Genomic DNA, 7134 nt, shown 5'->3' on the forward strand with positions numbered 1-7134 from the left:
AACATGAGTATAATGTTATGCAAACACAAATCCAGGCGTCACATGTACAAACACTGCTTACCTTATTATCACTTAAAGGTGTGTGAAGAATACTACCTGATTCAATGTAGTGATGAGCTACAGTTAGCAGAGTAACTTGATGAGTTACCTGTGTTTTCCATCTTCATGTAGTACTATAGGCTAATGCTAAATGCTGATTTTCAAAGCATAAAAGAAATGGAAAGAAATTACATTTAACATTCAGTATTAATGAATTTACATGCTACAATGAGTAAAAATAGTGTTTTCTGCCCACAAGTCATCAGCTGTGAAGCCAACTGCAGGGTATCCATTGTCTTCTTGTATGTGGAGGCTGTTAAATTAATACAGGACCAATAGTTGAGTCGGCCATGAAGATTTTTGAAGACTGTGTGAACCACTCAGTAGACAAAGGGTAGCAGGCTGACTGGGAAAGGATAATGTTAACTGCTGTTTGTCAGGTTGTTGCGGTAAGTTGGACCCAAATGCAGTCAACTCTTGGAAGACGGTGCAGGCAGGTTTATTTAACCAAAATCCAAACGTGAACGTGACATGAACAGGCATGAAAGACAACAGGTAACATGAGCAGACTTGGACAGACTGAGGACAACCAGACGTGAACAGCACTATGACAAAACAGACATGAACGGCTTGAGGGAAATCCAGAAATCCACAGGTAATCAATAGACATGAACAGATCGTGGCTACAACAACAGCGAATAACAACAGACGAACTGACACAGACAAAGGGGAGCACATAGACTATATAGACACAGGAGGCAAGGTGATTGCACACAGGTGAAACACATTAGGGCGGGGCAGACAATTACTACACAGAACCCAGACCAAGACAAGAAGCAAAACACAGACACACAAGGAAACCAATACAAAATAAAACAGGAAGTGCAAAAATTTCAAAACAAAACTAACAAAAAGTGTCTGCCATAACAAAACATGACACTGTTAGTCCCACTCCCACTAAGTCACTTTGTCTTGTTTCTAGTTTTATAATCCAAGAAAATTACATTGATCTTAAAATGAATTGTTAAAATGAAAAGGAAAATAGACACTGATAGGAAAGGACAAAAAGCCAGCAGTTGGGCTCATGTCTCAACTTTACAGGCTGCAAAGTTGAATAATCTGGGAACAAACAAGAATGTTCTGGGAGGACATTGAATTTTTGTGGCATCTCTAAACCAGCAGCATGTTTTGGGAACTGCTGCTGTGGAATAATGTGGGTCATTTATTGACATCATCACTGAAAGGAATGGATATTTAGAGAGGTCTTTTATCACTGGGAACAGATACTGTGATACTGACAACAACAGCAGGGCAGCCGAAACATTTTTAAACATTATTAGAATGAGAGAAAAAAAGGGGGGAATTGAATAAAAGAGAGGCAGAAAGAAGTGGTGAAGGGAAAGAATGAATATAGTTGCTGAATGCCTGCCAGGCCTTTAATGCCTCAGATCCTTTTCTCTCAGTGTGTGTAGTGGACTCATTGTAAATGTTCCTTCTCAGACGTTCATAAATCATGCTGTGTTATGAGAGGCCCTGGCCCCCTCTCTCTCTCTCTCTCTCTCTCTCTCTCTCTCTCTATCTCTCTCTCTCATTCTCTCATTTTCTCTCTCCCTCTCCCTCTCCATCCCTGTTCCTCTGGCTTATTCCATAGCATCACTTTCAGGTAGATGACTCTGTTGCCATGGTGATTTCAATCGCTGTTATTGCTACAGCGTGATGAGGAGGACCTGCCGCCTGAGAGGGAGATGCATTATGTTTACATTACCGAGCAGTCACAGCGTTTTTTGTTCCCCAACAGCACGGCTATCCTCCCCCTGTCGATACACAAAATTTCAGATCAGATTAATGTTTAAGATCTAGAAACATATTAGGATCACTGCTACTACTGAGTTAGTATCATCTTTTAAATCAGGTATTCACTTGGGAGATTATATTGTTTTATTTCAGTTTTCACTTGTTTTATGTTTGATTGTGTCTATATATCCTTTATAGACTATTATGGGAAATATTTTGTTAATATGTTCCTACTGTCAGGTTTCATAGCTGTTGTTAGGTACAACAGCTGTTGTTAGCCACAATAACTGTTGTTAGCTGCAATTACTGTTTTTAGCCACAGTAGCTGTTGTTAGCCACAATAGCTATTGTTAGCCACAGTAGCTGTTGTTAGCCACAGTAGCTATTGTTAGCCACAATAGCTTTTGTTAGCCACAATAACTGTTGTTAGCCACAGTAGCTGCTGTTGGCCACAATAACTGTTGTTAGCCACAATAACTGTTGTTAGCCACAGTAGCTATTGTTAGCCACAATTACTGTTGTTAGCCACAGTAGCTATTGTTAGCCTCAGTAGCTGTGGATAGCCACAATAACTGTTGTTAGCCACAGTAGCTGTTGTTAGCTACAATAACTGTTGTTAACCACAATAGGTGCTGTTAGCCGCAGTAGCTGTTTTTAGCCACAGTAGCTGTTGTTAGCCTCAGTAGCTGTTGTTAGCCACAACAGCCGTTGTTAGCCACAGTAGCTGTTGTTAGCAACAGTTGCTGCGTAGCTCAGGGGATGACAGTGTTAGTTGATAGTTGGTTTGTCCACCACTTTGTTCCAAACTGAAATATCAGAACGAGTGCTCGATGGGCAGATATTTATGGTCCCCAGAGGATGAATCTCAATGACTTTGATGATATTGTAGAACCACTATGAGGTTGACAGTTTTGGCTTTTAGTACAATGTTTCAAGAACTACTGGATGGATTACCATAAAATTTGGGGCAGATACCCTATTCATGACACCCAGAGGATAAATCCTGTTGACTTCAGTTATAGCACTACCAGCAGGGAAGAATTTACCTTTCACTGTGTGATACTTTAATTTATGAGCAAATACTCATGAATGACATTCCCATCAGCCCATACAGCCCCATCAGCTGTACTTTGTACTGTATTTAGCATGTATAAGCAAATGTTACCATGCTGACACACTAAACTAATATTTATGAACTTATATTTATTTTAACATTATTGTAGTTGTACTTCGCATTCTTTGCTTAATTGTAGTCTTAATGTGCTGTGATTTAAATCATTTTTTCATTTGATTTTTTTCTGAATAAAGATTTATTGGAACTTTCAATACGCAAAATAATTTATGTTCAGTGTAAGCATCCAGGTTTTGACGGGTCAATTGATCTTCATAGTGTGAGTCAGGGGTCGTATGTTTTGGCGATCCAGAAACTCTGAATAAGATGTGTAGTGTGAGTTACTGCAACATGCAAGTAAGACCTAAATGAAACTGAACTGATGTGAATATGAAGAGGAGTAGAGGACTGTTAATAGCAATTTTGCTCTTGGAAGAAAATAAAGAGCATGAATTTAGCATTTTTAGCCTTTAGGTCGTTGTGTTACAGTGTGATAAGCCACTAAAAACCTCCCTAATGATACATAGTGCATATATCTGCCAGTTTGTCTTATGGCGTGGTTGCAGGCTTCAGGACACAGAGGTGGTGTTGATTTAAGTTTCTCTGTTGATATAACAGTAACTCTGTCGATTTAAAGGCTTCAGTCTGTAGCTCACAAGCACTTGATCATCAATCAATTAGGCACGCAAGGTGTTTTTCCTCCTCTCTGCTTGGTGGACATGTGTGTGACCTATGCATCTGTGCAGAGGCACCAGGTCAATAGCAGCTTCGCAGCTGAAGCGAGGCGTGTGATTGATCCAAATCTCAATAGCTCAGTCTTTCTAATTCCATTATCAGCCTGATTATGAAATGTAAGTAGGTTTTTCTCGTGCAAATCAGAGCTTTGCCCACTCTGCTGTGCTCTGCATGTTCTAATGGATTGTGTGTGAGTTTCTTTTTTTTTATGTGCTTGACAGGTGTCTTTGTCCATATGTTCTGAATACACTGAGGCCATTTTCTTTCCTTTAACTCTTTATTTCCTTTCAGGCAACTCACAACCACCCGTCTTCTTCACACACACACACACACACACACACACACACACACACACACACACACACACACACACACACACACATCATCATCCTCCTCCACCGACGCCCCCTCATTCCCACCCCAACCCCAACCCCCAATTAACCCTCAGCTTCCAGCAGCACTCCACATCCCCTTAAATGAAATGGGCCAGTTGCTATGGCAACCCCATATAGCAGCACATTATTCCCCCTTCAGAATTCAAAGGAGGATCAATTAGTGATGATGTCATTGCGTCAAGCGAACCACTCAAATCCCGATCACGATTCCTTCAGAGTGGCTATCCAAGGCCTGGGTGTGCGTGTGTGTGTATGTGTGTGCGTGTGTGTGTGTGTGTGTGTGTGTGTGTGTGTGTGTGTGTGTTTGTTCTCACATGTGTTTGTGTGTGCTATTTACAAGATATTTAATGATCTGTAAAAATAAATAAATAAATAAAATGTGAGGTTTCTTATTTTCTCTGTGCAGCTCAGGGTGGAAGATGAAGGCAGACTTGAGGTGCCTGAATCACTGCTACACACTGTGTGGGAGGACTGGATGACAGCAGGATGGGGAATACAAGTGGAATGAAAATTTGACTTCCAGCATGAGGGTTAGATGAAAAGGAGAAAATCACGTATGTTTTTTTTTTTCGTGCGAGAAAGGGGGGTCTTCAAAATAAAACTGGATGTGGACAAAAACAAGTTTAAATATGTGGCATATTTCTCCTGGAGAGAAATGTAGCAGAAAAATGTGCTGCACATCAAACGCAGACCTCACTCTGCCATTTCTCTGACAGAGCAAATTGATATAACAACCCACCTCCCACTTCTATAACCCTGTTGCAACTCTGCTACTGCTTTCCCTCCATGTTACAGAAGAACACTGAGCACTGAGGATGTGCAGCTTTACACAAAGCTCATCAGTGACTTTTACCATTCACTGATTTGAGTTGATTATTATTGTATTCTTTTTTTATTTCTGGTGCTAACTGATAGATGTGTGTTTAGCCTCTCTGCCCAATGGATGCTTGTTTATTTTTATTCTTGTAGTTTTATATCAATCACAGAGGGCAGGCGAGTAAGATAGAGAGAATATATTTTTAGAGACACTCTTCCAAAGGCCTCCTCATCTTCCTCCTCCCCCTCTTCTGTTCATGCATCACCACAGCTGTTAGTAGTAAGAGATTTAGATTCCCTAAAGCACACATGACCAAATCTGAAGACTGGATGGTGCAGAGATTTTGATGTAAAACAAAAACCAACATAACGTGTTGTAGGGTATACTTCACATGAGCTTGGCGTAGATGAACATCATTCTTCCAGTTTTCCCTCATTTGGTACAAAGATGAACGTAGCCTCTGTGACGTCACCCGCGGGTTTCTGAAGAGCGGTATTGAAGGTCAGAGCGAAATGCTCCGCTGTCACCTTCTTGGCAGTGTCTGACTCCGCCCTTAACCCCAAGCTAATCCAAAAATGGACAAAGAGGAGGGGCGTGTGTGGATCTGAGACTTCCGTGTATGCTTGTGGTAAGCATACGCTCACCCACCTGTCATTCAAAGCGGTCATACATTCAATTCTCCATAACATTAAGCCTTAATAAAAATGTAAACAGGTGAGTTACATTAACAGTTATCATGAAGGAGAAATTAGCTATAGAGACCAAAACTGTTTTTTGAACCAGGCTGTAAACATGTTTATTTCTGCTGTTAAGTTGGACATTTTAACATGGGAGTGACTCACAGCCAGACTCTACTGGTCATTAGAGCAACTGCAGTTTTTGGCACTTCAGTGTTGGCTTCATTTTTCAGCCCAGAGGTCGCTGCTTGGTTGTGTGACAAACTTGAAAGCATAGCTGCATCACACTGTAATGTGTCTCCTTATAATGGGTCTTACAGATGGGGATATGGTGACGTCTCTTCTTAAAGGCATTCATGCCCATATACCCAGAAAGTGACAGAATGCGAGACATGAAAAAGGAGAGTTTGAGAGAGAAGGTCAGACTATCTTCACAATTAGCCGATTATAGTGTGAAGATCAGAAAGTTGCAAATGCTGCCAGACACAGCCACAGAGGTTACAGATGTTATCAGACAGATTACGGAGGCCACACACTGTATCATCAAGGCTTTTGAGACATATCAGATAGTGTTATAATGAATTCCTGGTGAACTGTAGCGCTATGACTCACCAACCAGTCATAAACTGTTGCCATTGATTTCATGTTGTGTTTCACCTGCTGGCCGGGTTGTACACATGGGGTCACAGCAGCGGTCTCATCGTGACAATTTGTCCTAAATGTCAGAGACTGTCAGAGTTTTGATGGAATGTGTTTGATGGAGGACGTGTCAGAGCGAACCTGGAATCTGCTGGAGGGGGTCACAGTCTCTAATGCTCCTATTGCCGCTGGGACCACTTCAGACTTTACCCTCCACATCTGTTCCACTTGTCCTTTCAGCCCCTGGTACTTCTCGACTTCTCGATCTTCTCATGCTCCTTCTTTCTGATGTTGCTGTAAATAATACATACATAGTACATACTGTATATACTGTATATACTATGTGTATATATATATATATATATATATATATACATATATGTGGGTGTATATACAGTATATAGATATGTTTATGTATATATGTATATGAATATAATAAAAATAAGAAATGAAACGATGATGGTCACTGTCCGTGGTCCTGATCTCCTCTGCTGCAATGACCTCAGGACCACACACACACATACACACACACAAGACACACACACACACACACACACACACACACACACACACACACACACACACACACACACACACACATACCTCGCTTGTTCCACAGCATCACATCCATATCACTTTCTCTGTTGAAGCTGGTGTGACTGTATTATTTAACATAACACGTTTATGTCTCACATCTATCATGCAAAATTGGATTTGAGCTTAGTCGCGCGCATGTGTGTGGATGAGAGAGAGAGAGTGAGAGAGAGAGAGAGAGAGGGAGGGAGGGGGGAGGAGAGAGGGGGGGGGGGACTTGAAATGCTCGGTGCATTCCTGTGTGGAGGGCGAAGCGAGCAGACACCATCCTAGGGGCAGCGGAATTGCTCGAAATATCAACTTAGAATTCAGCCGTCAGAGATCTGACACGTT

Source organism: Seriola dumerili, unplaced genomic scaffold (genome assembly GCF_002260705.1).
Source record: "Seriola dumerili isolate Sdu_G_001 unplaced genomic scaffold, Sdu_1.0 BDQW01000189.1, whole genome shotgun sequence".
NCBI lineage: Eukaryota > Metazoa > Chordata > Actinopteri > Carangiformes > Carangidae > Seriola > Seriola dumerili.